General features: G+C 37.5%; 1 long non-coding RNA gene across 1 annotated transcript in view; it reads left to right on the top strand.

Annotated features, from left to right (window-relative positions):
• The first annotated feature begins 4,631 nt into the window (after positions 1 to 4,631).
• Positions 4,632 to 19,911, top strand: part of LOC136243740 (uncharacterized) — a 34,515-nt gene continuing 19,235 nt past the window's right edge. Inside the window, exon 1 of the long non-coding RNA XR_010694983.1 lies at positions 4,632 to 4,769. This is a non-coding gene — a long non-coding RNA (uncharacterized lncRNA). The remainder of the gene's footprint in view (positions 4,770 to 19,911) is intronic.

Here is a 19,911-nt window from a genome sequence, read left to right as displayed (position 1 = left end):
TAGTTCTCTTATAAACTCGTTTCTTTCTTCTTATTAGGCGTGTGAGTTCAGCTGTCATCCAAGGGAGACGAGTATTTTTACGTAGTGTTTTATAAGGGACGTGATCATCTATAATGTTCTGAAAGTTTTCTTGAAAAAAGGACCAGTTTTCATCGACAGTTCTGACTGAGGTGCTGATTTTAAATTAAAATATTCATTTGACAGATTAGATAGTCTACTTTGCATTATGTCCCAATTTGCTTTTTTGTAAAGGGGTACTCTGCGTGGCTCTTGTTTTTGTTGATAAAATGAGACAGATAGACTGGCTAATATGGTATCGTGGTCACTAAAGCCAGGTATGGAGTTACAAGTGGAGATGATATTAGGGTGAGATGTAAAACACAGGTCTAGGATGTTATGCCACGGGTTGGAAAGTTGACAATCTGGTTGAGATGAAAGTCTTGTGAAAATGTTAGAAGTTTTCTTGGAGTAATCTAGATGTGTATGACTCTGTTGATAAGAAACCATGTTCCCAGTCTATGCCAGGACAATTGAAATCACCTCCAATAATAATCTTGGTGTGAGGATGTTTCTCCTTGATTTCACTAAAGTTTTGCACTAAATCATCAAATACTGTTGGTGGAGAGTTTGGTGGACAGTAAAACGATCCAATTATAAGGGCATCATAGTTTTTAATATGCTCTTTGACCCAAACAGTTTCCAAAGGTGAGTCTAAAGTTATTTCTGAAGTTGAAAAAAGTCTCTGATCACGATAAGTACACCACCACCATGTCTATTTCTATCCTTTCTGTATATAGTGTAAGAATTTGGAAATATTTCACTATTTAGTATGGTGTTTTCAAGATGAGATTCTGATCCAAGTAGTATGTCAATATTATGTGTTGATAGGAAGGCTTCCAGTTCTGCCTGCTTATTGTAAACACTGCAAAAGTTAGCGATCACTACAGATATTTCATTTTGATTTGAATGTTCTTGATTTGTTGCATTACAGTTGTGGTTAAGGTTAGTAGGTGCAGGGTAATGATTTGGATTTGCTAGTCATGAGGTTGTTCCATTTTGGTCCATTTCAGTTTCAACAGAAATGGATGATGCTGAGCTATTTTCAGTAGTGTTGACCTGGGGTTCATATCTTACAAAGTTTTGGTTGATGACTTTTCCATGAAGTAGTTTGTCCACAAATATTTCATTTTTTCGGATAGTAATATATTTGCGATTTGTGCCTTGTTGTATAAGTTTCCAGCGTTCCTGTAAAAGCATGGATTCGATCTTTCTCTCATCCTTAGACATATCAGCTTTGATGATGACAGGTTTTTAACTATGTTTCTGTTTGATAAAATAGTACTGACATCAATCCTGCAAAGAAACTTCACAAAAATGGGTCTTGGTCAAGTTTGGCTGGGTCAAATTTCCCCAGTCGATATAGATCTTTAATTGATGCATTCTGGATAGAAGAATCCACAGCATTTAGTACAGGAAGTAAATTGAGTAGGTCAATTTTGGTTCTATCAGGCTTAGCGGTTTTAGGGAGCGATACATTGATACCATACACAACAATATTCATGCTTTTGTCATCTACAGTTCTCTTTACTGGTATGTTAGTAGTGGCATCTGCTTCCTGAACAGATGTAGGATTATATTTTGTGACAGAAGACTTTAATGATGTTATGGTTTCTGTCAGTGAAATGATGGCACAGTTGAGATCCTTTATTATATTTGCGAGTTTGGATATTTCATTGTTCTGGCTTACCATCATACAGTACGAACATAAGTAGCTATTGTGTGTTTGGCTCACCCAACTTCTCGAAGGCGGTACGAGTCAATCCAGCACATTTTCTGTGTAACCAGCCCTGACAATTTCCTTCACAGAACACAGCATAGTCACCCACATAGTGTTCGCCAGCTTCCAAAATCGTAGCTGCTTTATTACAAATTACTATCTATGTAAGTATAATCACCACCGCAGATCGAGCCTCATCTCACTCTCACGTGTCTCAACTGTACTCCAACATATTCGTCCATGATCAACTAGAGCTATACATCACTGGCAGTATAGAATTACGTATTATAATGCGTTATAGCTTAACACTCCTGGCGACACTGATTTCGTCCACTGAATTTAGTGAATTACCACTCCAAATTCCAGTTTGACTCCTTCTCTCTATTTCCGAGTAATCCCCTCTACTTTAATATATAGCAGACCAACTCTCTCAACAATTCATAGCCTCGTAGTGCAGTTTATCACTGTTCTCTCAAGCCTCAATTGCAGGTCAACCGCCTTCGTTTAAACGCAATATCACGTGAGCAAGGTAGTCCAAAATAGAACAATATTTAGTGTGAGTAACTAATATTTTCGTTACCTGTTATCTCAAGCATGGACGATCCTTTTGACATTAACTGTTGCATCACACGTTCGCTAAATGGAGTGAGTGGAAGTGTTGAAGAGAATAACACTGAAGAAGCTGGCCATTTAGCATGGCTGTTACCATAGATCCTTTACACCCCTGTTACCATGTGCTAGGACACGTGCTCAACATTGTTTACATGGTCTAAACGCCACAGCCTTATTTACGCACGTGAAATTTAATATAAGGGCCGTGGTAGTTTGAGCCTCGATCAAAGCCACCAATGGTCCACTATTGCTCACTAAGAGATACTCTTGAGTATAGACCTAAGACCAGTAAGTATTCTTCGCTGTTTTGATAAATCGCCCACGATCCGTGACAGTTGTCCAAGCCATAGATAATTATCTATGGCCAAGCCCACCTTGGCGTCGCGGTATACAAAATGTCTGTTTTCAATCTAATAATTTGCTGACACCCGGGCCTGGGCCCGGGTAGGCCCTGGTTTAGTTACGCCACTGGCTATAGCCCTGCATAAAACTATTTTAAAATACAGTAACTGTAGCTTACGCCAGCCCACGAGCATTTTGCCAGCTCTGTCGTGCCGGATGATTGTACGTAGCTTCGCATTGGTCTGGTCATTCTCGTGCTCGCACTGGTGCTAGGCGTACGTATCTAGCTAGCTATAGCCCTGCATAAAGCTATTTTAAATTACAGTAACTGTAGCTTACAGTTCACGGGTGAAGTTTTCTCGTTCATATTAGAGACGACGATTATCTGCAATCTTGCTAGCAAATGCCCTTAGCTATGCCTCGCAGTAGTCAAGCATGCTGTTCAGGTGATAGAACAAATCAAATGATTGCAAATAGTGGCTACTCAACAATAATATATCAGTCTGTACATGTAGCAGCTTGAAAGCTTTTCATGCAACCAAATAATCAAGCATGTGTGTAGATAATGATTTGAAGCACAGCCTCAATTTGTAAGCAATACTGAGTCTAGGAACATATCTGTTCCAAGCATCTTTGTTGCCATAGTAGCTACCACCCAGGCCCTAGGGTACTACTTTTCATCAGATCACTGATATCTGGTTGCCTTGGAATATAGAATCACACTGCTTTGCTGTCAGACTTTAAATGCCCTCTTCTAAGAAGTTTCTTTTAGCTGTAGGAAACATTGAAAACTATATACTGCTGATTTTGAAGACATTTCAATAAATTCCCACAGCTGGTCATAAAGTAAAGATCCATGTTGTCAACCAAGGCACAAAGCAACGGAATAAGTAATGTTAATAATTTATATGCCACAGTCATCAAGATTCTCGCGTATGCATACACGTCTACAAAATTTAGAATATGCATGGATCTCTGTCTGTCTGTCGTAAGCAAGCCATTTGAGCTCAAACATGAGAGCTAGCTACATGCTATATAACATAAACATATATGTAATTCCTGGTCAAGTTACTGACAGTTTGCCAGTGATGTCTGTCACCATCATGTAGTATTAAATTTTTGGATATACCTGTAACTAGCACTGACTGCTGAGTATGTATAGTTCATTGTGAGTCCATTAAAACATCTTGGCTGATTGCATAGGGTAAACTAGCTGGCATTGATAATACTGCAATTTGTCCATGCTCCTGTGGTGATCACTGCATGCTTTATCATAAACCCTGAGTATAGTGACTTGTATAATAATGTACGTACATTAATTGTAATTACACCCAGTCATGAGTGGCCCATTGGCATTTAAAGTTTGCTTGTTAGATGGGGACATGATATGGAGGAGACATCAAAACCAATTAAGACAACATCAAGAAGCACTGTTACTGAGCCATTTGGATCATCTGCATGGGGAAGAGCTAATAACAGAGACCGTTCCCTTCCTTCTACCACATCGTAACCCAATACGTAATTGTCCCAAACCTATAAAAGGTATCAGAATTATTTACCATTTAATTATAATTGCTCCGTCAATTAAAGGAGGAGATGTAGCGAATGACTTGTAATAATGCACGCACATTATTAATTGTAATTACACCAAATCACATGCACCTTGATGTAATACAACTTGGTTTCAGTTTTGTAAGAATTGCTGCAGTTTCATGCTGTTGTGTCTCTTTTGAAGTGGGATGTACCTGTGTTTTTTTGTAATCGTTGTGTGATTTAAATTTTTTGAGTGATTATAACACCCTGATCTATAAGTTTCATGTGGAAACTGGACTGCGTACACTGTGGTTTTGCGCATGAATCAGACTTAAGTAATATTTAACAAGTCCAGCATTAATATGTCCAAATTTGGAAGTACTGGCCTTTTCTATGGCGACGATATGAATGTTTCGAGCGGATGGCGCAACTTTCCCCTGTAGTAAAAAGAAGAACGGTTTACGCTACGAAGTACAATATACTCCAACTACTAGAACAATTCATTGTGAGTTCTTATGCTAAGTTTCAGACGCCTAGGGACTTGGGTGTTGAAGTCAGAGCGTTTTGAACAAACTCGCTTATATCAAGAAAGTACCAAAAAAAAACTTCGGTAACGCCCGTTTATGGCAATATATTAGCCATTCGGTAATAAAGGGTTATTCATTAATTAATTAAAACGATTTTACAAATTGTGAACCTTCTACCAGAAAGTTCTTTTGTTCTATTTTGATACTAGTATATGCAATGCTGCATGGTCAGATTTCCAGTCCTCTGTGTAGAATTATACAAACCAATATCACATAAAAATATTACAGTATAGCTTACTGTGTAACATTACAGCAGTTTTTTATGGTCTAGCATGCTATAGCTATACATAATAAAACACAATTGCAAGTATATATTATAAAAAAGTTCATAGCTATTATTTTTGACTGGTCAATTTTCCTTGATTTGCATCAAAAGAAAAGTGTTGATTAATTTGATCAATGCTGAATCAGTCTGCTGTTGGTTATATACACACTGAAACAATGCTTTGATTCTGGCATGCAGCAACAGCTATCTATCCTTCCAAAAATTTCTTGCTCAGACTGCTCAGCAGCTCAGTGACACCTATAGCTATAGCTAGGCAACAACTAGCAACAGGCTAGCAACAAGTAGCTACAGTGGGAGTTTACTTTCATGGACTACACTCTTATAGACTTAAAAATGATCAAAAATTTCTATAGCATAAATACAGAGAACTTTTTGTCATTCTCCACAATTACAACAACAAGAAGACACAACATGAAATTATTCAAGCTACATACAAATTGCTTATGATCAAGATCATCCTTCTTTTCAGTTAGAGTGATTAACACTTGGAATTCTTTACCCCAATCAGTGATTGACTCCAACTCCCCTAATCAATTTAAGAATCTACTGGACAGCGACTATATAATGTATGAATTTTAATGGATATATCTACTGAATTGTGTGTGTGATTTGGATGCACATGCACGCTACGCCTCTATCCAAAATTTACAATTAATTAATTTACAATTTAATTAATTAAATAATTAATTGAAAATATTCATCGCCAGAGAATTCACACATGGCCTTGTGCATGGCTAATCTGCAATCTCTATCTCTGAATCACTTGCACTGAAGCTTTAACCATCTTGCGACTTCGTGTACGGCCAAATCTTCACTCTTGTCCACTGCGAAACAATGGCACACTACATTATGTTGAGATAGCTACTGAACACCGCTAGCTCTGATGGGGCCCGAAAACACGTGAAAACATCAGCTCTCACAAGCTTTCAGCCTTTAGAGCATTCATGCGGAATCAAAAAGCACGCACGATCATGAAAGCATCGATCCACGTGCATGCATGCCTTAATTATACCTCTTCCGGTCTGGTCCGTAAAACAGACCTTCTAAACACCTAGATTGCAAGCCCGGGAAAAAAAAGCTTGCTAAGCAGGAACTTCCTGTTTGACGGTTCGATCCGGTCCGTAAAATAGACACCCCTCAGAGGAGTTAACAACAACCATTCTTTTTACATGTACACACCTTGCCATGCCCACAAGATCTCATTTTGCTTGATCTGACTGTGGTCGCACGAGACCGAGGACTAATAATGTATTGTATGTATCTTATTACTAATGATGGTTCTTTCTCTCGATCTCTCATTTGCTACACGTAATTGGCTTTCGAATCATAACATAGTATCATCATATTACTAATGATGGTTCTTTCTCTCGATCTCTCATTTGCTACACGTAATTGGCTTTAGAATCATAACATAGTGGTTTGTAGACCGATTCTTCTGTACTACTGTAAGAAATTTCTATGGTGATTATTCTAGCTACATGCCGATTTTCAGTTCATCGCTCTAAGCGTTTTGACTGTTAGGCGTGAAAATAGTTTTTTTGTTCATAAAATCGATCGCGTAATTGTGATACAGGTTGGGTTTTGTGCCATATCTCCATGGTCTCTATCTCGATTCCTTTCAAACCACAAAAAGGAACTCCTTCCATTGTTACTCCATTTGCATAACAATTTTCAACTCATTCCTCCAAGGGGTTTGCCCTGTGAGCGTGACAAACCTTCTACCTTATTTTACAAAAATAATCGGTAATAACTCCGTAAATGTTTATCAGATTCCTATCAAAGTTGGTAATGAGATCCGCCTTAACGTGCTCTTTAAGTGTGCCAAATTTCAGCCCATTTGGAGCTCGTATTCCCATTCTAGCCCATTTGGAGCTCGTATTCCATGCCCATTCGGATTTTGCGAAGTGGGAGAAATGAAGAAATTAAAACGAAATTTTGATCGCTTGTATCTCGGAAATGGCTGGAGTGATTTTCTTCAAATTTGGTATGTAGACTCCCCTAACTAGCCGGCACATCTCTAGCAAATGTGGTTCCAATCGGATAGGGGATCACAGAGCTACATAGGTGTGAAAATTGCGTTTTCTTTCTTCCTGTTAATACACTCACGGTGTGACGCGCCGGCTTCTTGGGCCGCACGACACACTACCGTGTGTCTTGGTTAGAAACAAGCAGCGCACACCAGAAAACATAACTCTGAGTATGATGTTGTACGGCTTCTTGTACAGAATGGCATTTTAGCAAAAATAAATGGCCCACTGTTTCCAAAATCAAAAAATAGATCTTAGATACGGAATCTCTTTGTAAACTTTGCCATGCCTGTGAAAGAATAATAATATTATTTATGAATAATAAGAACAGTAATAACATGAACAAATGGGCCAATTTCCTTTTCATGTGATACTTACTAGAGGGCCTATACTCATTGCAAAGAATCTCCAGACGGTTAACAAACTGCTTGAAATTCAACCACATTGCATCATGCATGCTCCCTATAGTATAAATTCTGCTCTAGACCAATAACAAAGATTGTTTTCTTCAAAATGAAGTGACTCCCTGTAGTATAAATTCTGCTCTATACTGATGACAATGATCGTTTTCTTCAAAGTGAAGTGGCTCATAATAAATATTAACAATGCTATTGGACTTTGAATCCCTACTCCATTTGTAGGTATTGACTGAAGTAGGGATTTAATGTCCACTATTATATTTTCAGGTGAAGGCGACCTCCCTTGCTTCACTACTTTAATGACCTCAAACTAAACTTAAAATTCTATATTTTTCCTTGTACTGGTCTATTAATCAATCAATCAATCTATCCATCTATCGCCTGCCTGTCCATTTGTCTTTCAGTCTGTCTATCTACTTACGTATATCTCTATCTATCTATCTATCTATCCATCTATCTATCTATCTATCTATCTATCTATCTATCTATCTATCTATCTACCTATCTATCTATCTATCTATCTATCTATCTATCTATCTACCTACCTACCTATCTATCTATCTATCTATCTATCTATCTATCTACCTATCTATCTATCTATCTATCTATCTATCTATCTATCTATCTATCTATCTATCTACCTACCTATCTATCTATCTATCTATCTATCTATCTATCTATCTATCTATCTATCTGTCTATCTGTCTATCTATCTATCTATTTATCTATCTACAGTACAGCTCACAGGTAACGTCGCGAGTTTACACATGCGGGTAACGCTCACATTTTCTCGCGGGATCTTTCTTTTGCAATGAACTGTGCAATACCTGTGGAATATCGCGTGGATATGCACTAGCTGCGCGAGAAACTCGCCTCACATGAGAACACTCGCTACTGAGTTTAGTAACTTCATACAACACTTAAATCACATAAACATTTTGTGATCGGTCCCATAATTATGTTCGTTCAAGCCTAGCTAGCTAATTATATAGTAGAATGCAATAAACGCACGCTGGGCCCGCAGAACGCAATGGGTGGAATATTTACAAAAACGAAAAAATCTTTAAATTCTAAAGCGGTTGTTTCACAATGAACGAAAGTGATAACACCAAAAACCTTGGTAGCATCGTGATCCCAAAAGCAAGGAGTCAAAATCTTTGTTTCGTGTCAGTACTCTCTAGGAGATAGAAGATATCAGCGTTAGTCTGCCTCGCGTTGGACTACGGGTTCACTATCTCTTTTGATGTGTCTGTTCGTAGCTCTACCCAGCCTTCTCACATTTCTTTTTCTTCTTGTGCTGGGGTAGCTGCTGCAGCTGGTGAGTTAGCCAAGGATCAGAGACATCAAGACGCAGTAGAGGAGGCGTAGTGTGACTTTGTCCCACTTGTTGGAGAAACTTTTGTTGTTTGGTCACCATTTTCGCTTCAAACCCTTCGTACCATCGCTGAACGCACCACAGCCAGAAGTGGTGCATCAACCAAACAGGCTCGTAAACATTTGTTACAACAACTTTCAGTTTCTTTATGGATGAGCAATGCCCTTATGATTTTACGGTACTGGGCTTTGCAGTGTGAGGCTCTGATTTTCCTTTCCCCAAACCCTTGTTGTAATTAATTGTGTTTGTAGTTTAGTTGTAGAGTAATTTATATTGTAACTGTATTATTTATCAAACACGTGCTTTGTAGTTTTTTTCTATCTCTTTTTCTCACGTTCGTTTGCCTTCGCTGGTCCCCCGTGGACGTAGGAAATGTCTGGAAGACAAAACTTACTCAGCAATGGATTTGCTTATTCATGAAGAATTAGATGGTGCAAGTATCATCTTGGTAGAGGACTGCATCCGTATGTTATGATCGTTTTATTAAACGCCTGTAGCTAGCTAGTTTATTGTCACTGTACAAATCGATGTTTTGCTGTTAGCACTTCGTAGCGCTGTAACTTCGACATTTCTTGGCTTCTAGAGTTGAAACTTCGGTTGACCATTCTTTTAACTATCTAGATAAAGAAAATACGAAATTAGAAAATGCACTAACTGGGGTTCTGTGGCATTATTTGGCGACCAATCCATCTAGGTTTACGGTAGCCACTGCTAGCTACAGTACTGCATGACTGTAATCCGTGACAGAGTCGAGGTCAAGTCAGTAGCTAAGTTACCAAGTATTCGGTAGCTACAACACAGGCATTGCATAGGAGACTTCACAGCTGGCGGAACTGAGCCAGTGCCGCCTCCCAACACCATAGGTGTTACCTGTTATCTCGTCTTGCGTGACGCTCTCGAGTAAAGTTAGCTATCGCGGAGCATTACTGTAGCTTTGTTGCATCCACACGGGTCACTCGAGCGCACGTCACGCGCGCCATGCGTGTACATGCGACGTTACCCGTGAGCTGTACTGTATCTATCTATCTCTATCCATGGGTGCTGTCATCGAGTTATGTTTATCTGAAGGTATTGGTTAGTCAGTCAGCCAGACTGTGAGACAGTCAGTCAGTCAGTCCATCTTTATTTGTAATGTGTAGGCGGGGTAGAGAATACCTAAAATTCTAGCAGATGGCCACTATACTTTGATAATCATTGCACATGACAATGCTTGAAGTTTCTTAGTTTACTACAATGGCATATCCCCAGTATATGGAACAGTTAATTGTTTGTTATTTTAGTAGTTTTTCAGTAAACCCACATTCACTGATGTTTTACTGAGAGTTTAAAACTTAGTAAAACAATTATGTTCCATATACTTAAAGTTACTGAAATTTTACTATCAGTATATATATAACTGGGTACAACTACAGTAAGGCAGCTTAAAAAATTAGCAAACTAAGAACCTTCAAGCTGTGTGATTAGTCAATTTTTTATTGACTGGTTGATTGCAGTTGTACCTCTTGTATTGTTCATTGATTATAATGCTGAGTAATGGTATATATAGTTGAACAAGAAGTGCAATGGTTACATCACTTTTCATGCTTTTGTTCATGCTTCTTGTCTGCTGTGTATTTCCATGAACCCTACTCAAGTATAAATGTTCCCATTTTTGCTTACATTTGCTATTTAGAACTGCACACATGTGTGAAAAAACATTATGTATAATATACTACCCCAAAAAACACCTTCGCTGTAAAAAGATGCATCCAAGAAACTACAAGTACCTGTAATCCAATGTAAAAACAGCTCAGTTGTAGGGAAAGACTTCATGAAAGCAAAAATAACTGGTAACCTAAAGAGCTGATATCTGCAGCAGCCAAGAATCAATCTTAATCAAACTACCTACATATATACTAAAGTTTTTAAATCCATGTCACAACTGTAAACAATGCACCCATGAAAGTAATCAGCAATTGAAATAGCTCACATCTGAAGCGGCCAAGAATGAATGTTGATATATAACTAGTTTTAATAAACAAAGTTTAAAAGACGGCCAAATTATTAACCAATTAGAGTTAAAAGAAATCAATTTATGATGTAGCAAGAGTGAATGTAGAACACAGCTGAAAGATAAAGGTTCAATGTTAAACTTTTTGTTAATTCCTATTGTTGTATGTAAACATTCATTCTTGGCCACTTCAGACATCAGCTATTTCAATTGCCAGTTACTTTCATGGGTGCATTGTTTTACAGTTGTGACCTGGATTTAAAAACTTTAGTATATAGGTAGTTGAATTAAGATTGATTCTTGGCCACTCCAGTTATCAGCTCTTTAAGTTACCAGTTATTTTTACTTCATGAAGTCTTTCCCTACAATTGAGCTGATTTTACATTGGATTACAGGTACTTGTAGTTTCTTTGATGTACCTTTTTTACAGTGAAAGTGTTTTTGTGGTGTATATATCACTCATTTTTACTAGTGATAGTCTCATGGGGGACAAAAAATTGTTAATATGGTAACTTTTAGATGACTGTTATTTGGAAATTAGCAATAATAATTATTATTATCTTTGAGAGTCAAACATGCACCTGTCATCTTGTTTGACAGTGTTATACAAAACGATACACACTACTGACTGTTCACACTGCATGCAAATTCGGAAGTACACATTTACAGTGTACAATAGACAGACTGTTATAGATCTATCTTTACTGTAGCATTAATTTACTATTTACAAATTTTTACAATATCTCAAAACTGTGGTAAATGCTTTAGACACTTTATAATTATGCTCATAATTAGCATGTGCCTAATTAGTTCACAGTTACTATACAGTTGACTATTGACTGTTCTATTAGAGTAGATTTATCTTTTTTTTATAATATACTATTTACAAAATATATCTGTGGTAAATACTTCAGGCATCTTATACTCAAGCTTAAGCTGTAACTGGGTGACTAATAAATTACTACACAGCTAGCTATGCATAATTTTGATATGTAGCTGAATTTATAATACAGATAATTTATTGCACAAGCACTGATGGATGGTGGTACGACACAATGCTTACCAGCAGCTACAGTGACCTTACTTACTTCACTGCAGCTATATACACATAAGTCTCAGATTAGATTTCAAGTGTTTGTGTGTTGTGGCACTGTAGGGAAACACTATGTATCTCCTTGTCTCAATAACTACATCATCATTTCCCTATGCAGGGGTTCTTATTCTGCGTCACATTTAGATCAACTGTTGTAACTGGATTGTCAAGGTGTACAGATTTTCTAGGTCACATAGAATCAATAAAGAGGGATCAGTAAAGAGGATGGAGGTAAACCAACAAGACATCAGATAATTAAACAAAAATTATTGGAAGAACAGTCAAAATGCACTCAAATAAAACAAAAGTTACAGTGTATGTACTTAGCTAAACTTTTCTGAGGGAACATGCCCCAGAGGCCCACAATTATAGGCCAGTTGACTTAGCCTTAGCTGCCACTTTCACCTTACTCTGGTGCCCTTGATGTATCAGCAACATAATAGAGTAGCTGTAGAAAAAGCCAGTTAATGCCATAAGCATAGCTAGGGGTGGGAATTGCCCTACCATCACATGTTCTATGCCCGAACACCTGAACATATTCAAAACAAAGTAGCAGTACACAACAATCCTATAGCTAGGCTATAGTGCACACTTACTGCATTGCTGAACTATGACTAAGGACAAGAACCCGAAGACTGACAATTATCACTTAAACTATTTAGGGGAAATCCCTTGGAATGCCCTGTAACACCTCAAGCAGACACATGTGATATGCAGTTTCAATTAAAATTGAACTAATGCTATTTAAAATGGCAGTCCAATTGTTGAGAGAGAAGTAATGATCTAGCAGTAGGTATGTTAAAGTGAAAAGGATGTTGGAATCTAGTTAAATGGGTGGTGGTTGTGATGTAGGTTGGCATTTCTAATGATATTAAACTATGAAGTCCTTGGTACAGGATTTTGAGCCTTGAAATACGTCTTCTAATGTTTAGTGCTGGCCACTGCAACTCTGAGAGCATACTGGTCACACTATTTTCCCAATTATAATTGGATTTCACCCATCTAGCTGCAATTCTCTGCACTCTCTCAATAGCTTCAATGTCTTTAGATAAGTGGGGATCCCAAACTGAAGATGCGTATTTTAGTTTTGGTCGGACTAATCCGAGGTAAGCAGCAGATTTTACTGATTCATCAGATTTGTTTAAGTTGCATCTCACAAAGTTTAGTGACTTTATTGCACTACTTGTAATGTTGTTGATATGCGGAGAGAATGACATTGATGAATGAAATAGGACTCCAAGATACAGATGTTGATTTGTATGAGTGAGTGCTTCACTGTCTATGTAATACTGGAATTCAGGTGGTGAGGTAGATCTAGAGCAGGTAAGTATAACACATTTGTTTATGTTTAGGCTCATTTGCCATTGTTTAGTCCACTGAATAATATAATTTAAGTCTTGTTGTAGATAACAATGATCCTGTTCTGAGTGAATGACACGGTATAGAACACAGTTGTCTGCAAATAATCTGATAGATGAAGTAATATTGGTAGTAATGTCATTGATGTACAATAAAAACATAAGTGTGCTAAGAACTGTTCCTTGAGGAACACCTGAATCAACATGGACGTAAGTTGAACTGTGACCCTTGATGACAACCCGTTGTGTTCTCTTTGTAAGCCAGCTGAATATCCAGTTATACACGTTAACTTGAATTTCATAATGATGTAGTTTCTTCATTAAGCGTTGGTGTGAAACGGTATCAAATGCTTTACGGAAATCAATAAACATTAAGTCAGCTGAAAGATGGTGATCCAGTGCTAGTTGGATTTCTTCTACGATATTAAGTAACTGGGTCTCAAATGAATGATTGGGCCTAAAACCATATTGTTTGTCACCAAGTATTTGGTTAGTAGTTATGTGTTCTATTATACAAAAAAAAAAAAAAGACGCGTTAAACTTGTTTGACTCTTCACTCTCTCAACCTAACTTCGAAAGAAATAAGCTGTGGTACCGTGGTGAAAGGTGTGTGGAGAACGGTACCCAAAAAGGTTGGTGTCATGTACAACACATACGGTTTTCTCGTTTGTGTATGCCCACAGAAAGCCTCTGAGTTGGCAACATTTGGAACACATCATCTCAACACAAAGCGATGGCCTCGTTGGACAATAACCCCCAGAAACGAAAGCGACCTGACGATTCTCCCGATGAATTAAGTAAGAACGTTGATATTTGTTGTCACTGTAATAAGAAATGCACGAAGGGAAGTGAAGCTGTACAATGTGACCTATGTTATTCATGGCTGCACGCATCTTGCGAAGGCCTGTCTAAAGAACAGTATAAGCTACTTACCCAACTAACATCTACCGTTGATGATGTTATGTATTATTGCAAACTTAGCAAGTATGAAACGCGTTCAAAGCAACTCATGTTTAACTCAATTCACAAAGCCCTTTTCCCATTTGATAACTCCGAAACTGATGAAACTGAACCACTTATGTTAGAGCAAAATGCCATTAGAAAAGAAATCTCAGACCTGTCTGCCAAAGTTAATGCCTTGTGCTCTATGAATGAAAACCTGGAGAAAGAGATAAAGTCTACAGCTTCCTCAATTGCTCAATATTCTGTGCCTACCACCCAATCAACCTCAGCTGCATTGAGTGTTATTGATGAAATATCTGATCGAAATCGTCTCAAGAACAACTTGATAATGTATAATTATCCTGAAGGAGCTGATTTATCAGTTGATAAAGAGTCATTTATTTCTCTTTGTTCAACAGTTTTTGACCTCAATGTAGAAGTAGACAAAGTCCTTCGGCTTGGCAGGAGACTTGAAGAAAAGCATAGGCCATTGCTTGTCAGATTGACATCAGAATGTGATAAACATGCTATTCTCTCTTAAGCCCCCCCACCTCAGATTCCATGACCAGTATAAGAGGGTGTTCATTTCCCAAGATATGACCCAATCCGAGCGTGTCAAACATAAGGCTTTAGTCCAAGAACTGAAATCTAGAAGAGCTAAAGGTGAAAGAGATTTAATGATATGAAATGGCAGTATTATTGTTAGATACACCCGTGTAGTAAGTAAGGAGTCTGGTTCAAGCAATCTTACTCTGGTCTCACATCGTTCCTGATGTCCGTTCTACATTTAATAAGCCTGTAACTAGATTATCTGGTACTGGTCATCACAAAACTCTAAATTTAATGTTGATCAATTTACAAGGTGTGTTAAGTAAGAAAGAATCATTTTTTGAATCAATAAATCATCAAGACCCTGACATCATCTTGGGATGTGAAACCTGGTTAAATCAATCTATACTGAATAGTGAGATTTTACCTACTTCATACACTGTATATCGGAATGATCGTGATGATGGATATGGAGGTGTTTTAATTGGAATCAAATCGAACTTAGAATCACAATTACTAGACATCCATCCTACCTTGGAAATATGTATAGTATCAGTTTATTTGTCTGATAACAAACAAGTTATTGTTATTTGTGCATATAGGTCACCTAGCACAGACATTATGTACTTTAATAATTTGTGTGATCTTATCACTGAAATTGCTAGAAAATATCCAAATGCTATCATCTATTGTGCTGGAGATTTCAACCTACCAGACATAAACTGGTCAAACAAATCAATAAACAGTCACAGATATCCTCTTTTGATAAACCAACGAGCACTTGACATGATGCATGATTGTAGTTTTGAACAAATGTGACCGGGCCTGCGAAAACAGGGCATGTGGGTACAAACTACACTCTGTCACTTTACAGGTCATATCTCATCAATGGAACAGAATATTTGCATTCTGTTACTTGCATCATAAAGCCAATTAAATGCTTACTAAGAGCTGAAAATAGCATTGCTATAGCATATTGGTACAAAACGTTATTAGTGATGAAAATTTGAAAAAGTAGCCAAAAATCATGTGCCCACATGCCCTATTTTCGTAGGCCCAGTCACAAATAGTTAATTTCCCCACCAGAAATAATAATATTTTACATTTGTGACCGGGCCTGCGAAAATAGGGCATGTGGGCACAAACTGCACCCCATCACTCTACAGGTCATATCTCAGTACTGGAACAGAATATTTGCATTATATAAGTTGCATCATAATGCCACTTAAATGCTTACTAAGAGCGGAAAATTTCATTTCCATACCATACTTGTACGAAAAGTTATGTACAATGGAAGTTTGAAAAAGTAGGCAAAAATCATGTGCCCACATGCCCTATTATCGCAGGCCCAGTCACATTTGCTATTTACCAACAGGCCTACTCTGGTGCAGGAATGTTACTCTACTCGTGGTATAAGTGATCACGAAATCATAACAGCAACAGTGGAATCTGAGGCATTTTATAACCCAACAAACAGTTACAAAGTTTATCTATGGAATAGTGCTAATATGTCTGAGTTGAAAGAATCTATGTGTAAGTTTGCTAAGGAGTTTTGTGACCAGTTTAATGTTGAATCATGTGTAGAATCTTTATGGAATTGTTTACGAATCAATCTTCTTCTTTTGCTAGACAAATTTGTTCCATCCAAACTGAAAAGAACCAACAATCGCCAACCATGGATTAATAGACATATCAAAAAGTGGAGGCAATGGAAACAAGCTAGTTATAATCGTGCTAAAGCTACAAGGTCATCTGCTGAATGGTCATGCTATAAGGAACTTAAAAAGACCATGCAAAGGGAATGCCAAAGAGCATTTAGGAAATACATGTTTAACACCATATATGACCCGTATCAAAATGGCAAGAAGAAACGGCTGTTTCGACATATCAAATCATTACGAACAGATTATTGTGGCTTGGGAGCACTGCACAAGAATGGCTCCAACTATACTGACAATCAGATGAAATCTGAGATTCTTGATGAGCAATTTTCGTCAGTGTTTACTAGGGATGACGGTTCAGAGTTGCCACACATGGGAGATAGTCCATATCAAGATATTTCTTTTGTTGAATTTGATTTATCTGGTATTGCCACCTTACTAAATGATCTCGATCCTACCAAGTCTTCAGGTCCTGACCGCATCCCTACCAAACTACTGAAAGTTCTAGCAACTGAGGTATCTCCTTGTCTCCAGCTACTTTTTTCTGCCTCCTTAAATCAATGTACAGTACCATCAGAATGGAAAAAAGCATTAATTTGCCCACTGTTCAAAAGAGGAAACAGAAAGGATCCATCAAATTATTGGCCAGTGTCAATTACTAGCATATGTAGTAAAGTCATGGAACATAATATATACAGTAATATCATGACACACATAGAATCAAAAAATATCTTATCTGACATGCAATTTGGATTTCGGAAACGGCGTTCTGCTGAGTTACAGTTATTGCAAACAATCCATGATCTAACTTACAATTTAAATCAAAAAAGCCAAACAGACATGATTTTAATTGATTTCAGTAAAGCTTTCGATAAAGTATCATACCGTCACTTGCTTCTAAAATTGAACTATTGTGGAGTTAGAGGTAATATACTAAACTGGATCACATCTTTTCTGACTGGACATACACAGAGTGTTGTGTGTGGTGGATGCACTTCAGGGGCGTAGGGAGGGGGGGTTCGGGGGTTTCAGGAACCCCCCTGTAAAATTTAGACTTCTGCAAGCAGGATCCTAACACACCATTTAGTGTGGCAGGACAAAATAAGTGAGCAATATAGTATAATGGCACAGCACAACAATTGATAAAACTTACATTCATCTCTCAGGGAAGGATTTACAGAGGTAACATGAGCCCTCTTCAAAACTTGTTAAAAAGATCGATATACTCTAATAGAGCAGTCAGGTATACTCTAATAAAACATGCATGTAAATATGCATGTAAATATCCATGTCCATATGAAGTTTTTGAGACATTCCAACATTATAAATGCAAAACTTAGCATGATCTTATACTGTTATAGCTTTGATGTGCAGTGTTTAAAGATATAGAGCTATCACTTGTGTTATGCAAAATGAATTCATGCTATGCATATTTGTATAGTTATATTGTTTTTATTGTCATTTGTATCAGTGGGTTCATGGCTCCTATACCACAGTGAGATATAACCATCACTTACAGATTACTATATGTGTCATGCTGTCTGTTTCCACTAGGTGACTTTATCTAGTACTACATTCATCTCAGGGGCACTTAATGCATCATAATTAATTTACTTTTCCATAAAATATAGCAATTTGCTGAGTTTTGATTTATTAAAATATTAAGTCTCTAAGTGGATGGGGGCTGCGCCCCCAGACCCCTGCTTCTAGTAACTCAATGCTGGTGCTGGAATCCCCCTTCAAAAAATCCTGACTACACCCCTGCACCTCCAACCCCTATAATGTTTTAAGTGGTGTCCCACAAGGCTCTGTGCTAGGTCCTCTTCTATTTCTTATATATATAAATGATATTGTACAGGAATTAAGTCACTTATACGTTGATGACTGCATACTATATAGGAGAATTGACAGTTTTACAGATGTTAGAGCCTTGCAAGACGATCTGCATCATTTGGAACTATGGGAGAAAAAGTGGAAAATGTCTTTTAACATCGATAAATGTATGGTTATATCAATAACTCTTAAACAAACCCCAATACATGCTAATTACACCCTTCATGGAAAACAACTAACTATGGTCGAGTGTGCCAAATACCTGGGGGTATCAATCAACTCCAAGCTATCTTTTAACTAGCACATGGACAATGTGTGCAAAAAGGCGAACTCTGTATTAAGTTTTGTAGGAGAAATTTTGCAAACTGCTCATGTAAAATCAAAGAAGATCTGTATCTTACATAGGTCAAATCCACTTTGGAATATGCAGCTACAGCTTGGGCACCATATAGCTGACAGTCAATTAACAAACTGGAGTCTGTACAAAGACGAGCGGCTCGTTTTGTGATGCATGATTATTACCACATAGCAGTGTATCAAACATGTTATTACGTCTTAATTGGAATGCCATGGAAACACACTTCAAACATCTAAGACTTCAAATGTTGCACAAAATTATTCATAGTAGCGTGGATGTCTCACTACCTAGCTATATATCACATAGAACAAGGCATACCAGGGGCAGTGACCTTAAATTTATACAGCCAGACACAGCTATTGATGTATACAAGTACAGCTTCTTTCCTACATCAATCCGATTATGGAACAATCTATCTATAGATACTATAAATTGTAACAATTTAGATACTTTTAAGGAACATTTAAATAGCACTAGATTGTAACTTAGCCTAACTTATTACACCTATTGTAACATACTCACTCATGTGAGTTCTACAATTATTACCTATAATAATAATAATACAGTGGTAGAGGATGTGTTCTAACAGTTTACTTCATATGGAAGTAAGCGAAATAGGTCGATAATTACTAGGGTTAGCTCTATCTCTTTTTTTGAATATTGGTGTAACATTGGCTGTAAGCCAGTCTTCTGGTAAGTTGCCTGAGTTCAAAGATTGAGTAAATATCACTGTTAAAAATGGAGCAATTTCATCACAACAATACTTGAGAATTCGAGCTGGTATGTTATCAGGACCACACGATTTGGATGGGTCCAGAGTAGATAGCAACTTTTTAACCCCATCAACTGAGATTGGAACATTAAGCAATGGTGTTATGGGAAGTCCAGAGCATTCAGGAATATTAGATAGATTTTCTTTCATAAAAACAGATTGAAATTGTTTGTTAAGGATCTCAGCCTGGTCTTCAGAATGGTACACAAGTGAATTTTCTACTTTGAGTGGTGCAATTCCATGAGTATCTTTACAAATAGTTTTGACATACCTCCAGAATTTCTTATAGTTCATGCCCCTATTATTGGAGAACATCTTGTTTTGATACTTACTGTGAGATTCACGGATAAGATTTGTAATAGTGTTCTTCAAGTTACGGTAGTCACGCCAAGCTTCC

Source organism: Dysidea avara, chromosome 2, assembly GCF_963678975.1.
Source record: "Dysidea avara chromosome 2, odDysAvar1.4, whole genome shotgun sequence".
NCBI classification, from domain to species: domain Eukaryota; kingdom Metazoa; phylum Porifera; class Demospongiae; order Dictyoceratida; family Dysideidae; genus Dysidea; species Dysidea avara.
This window is presented reverse-complemented; position numbering and strand designations above follow the sequence as displayed.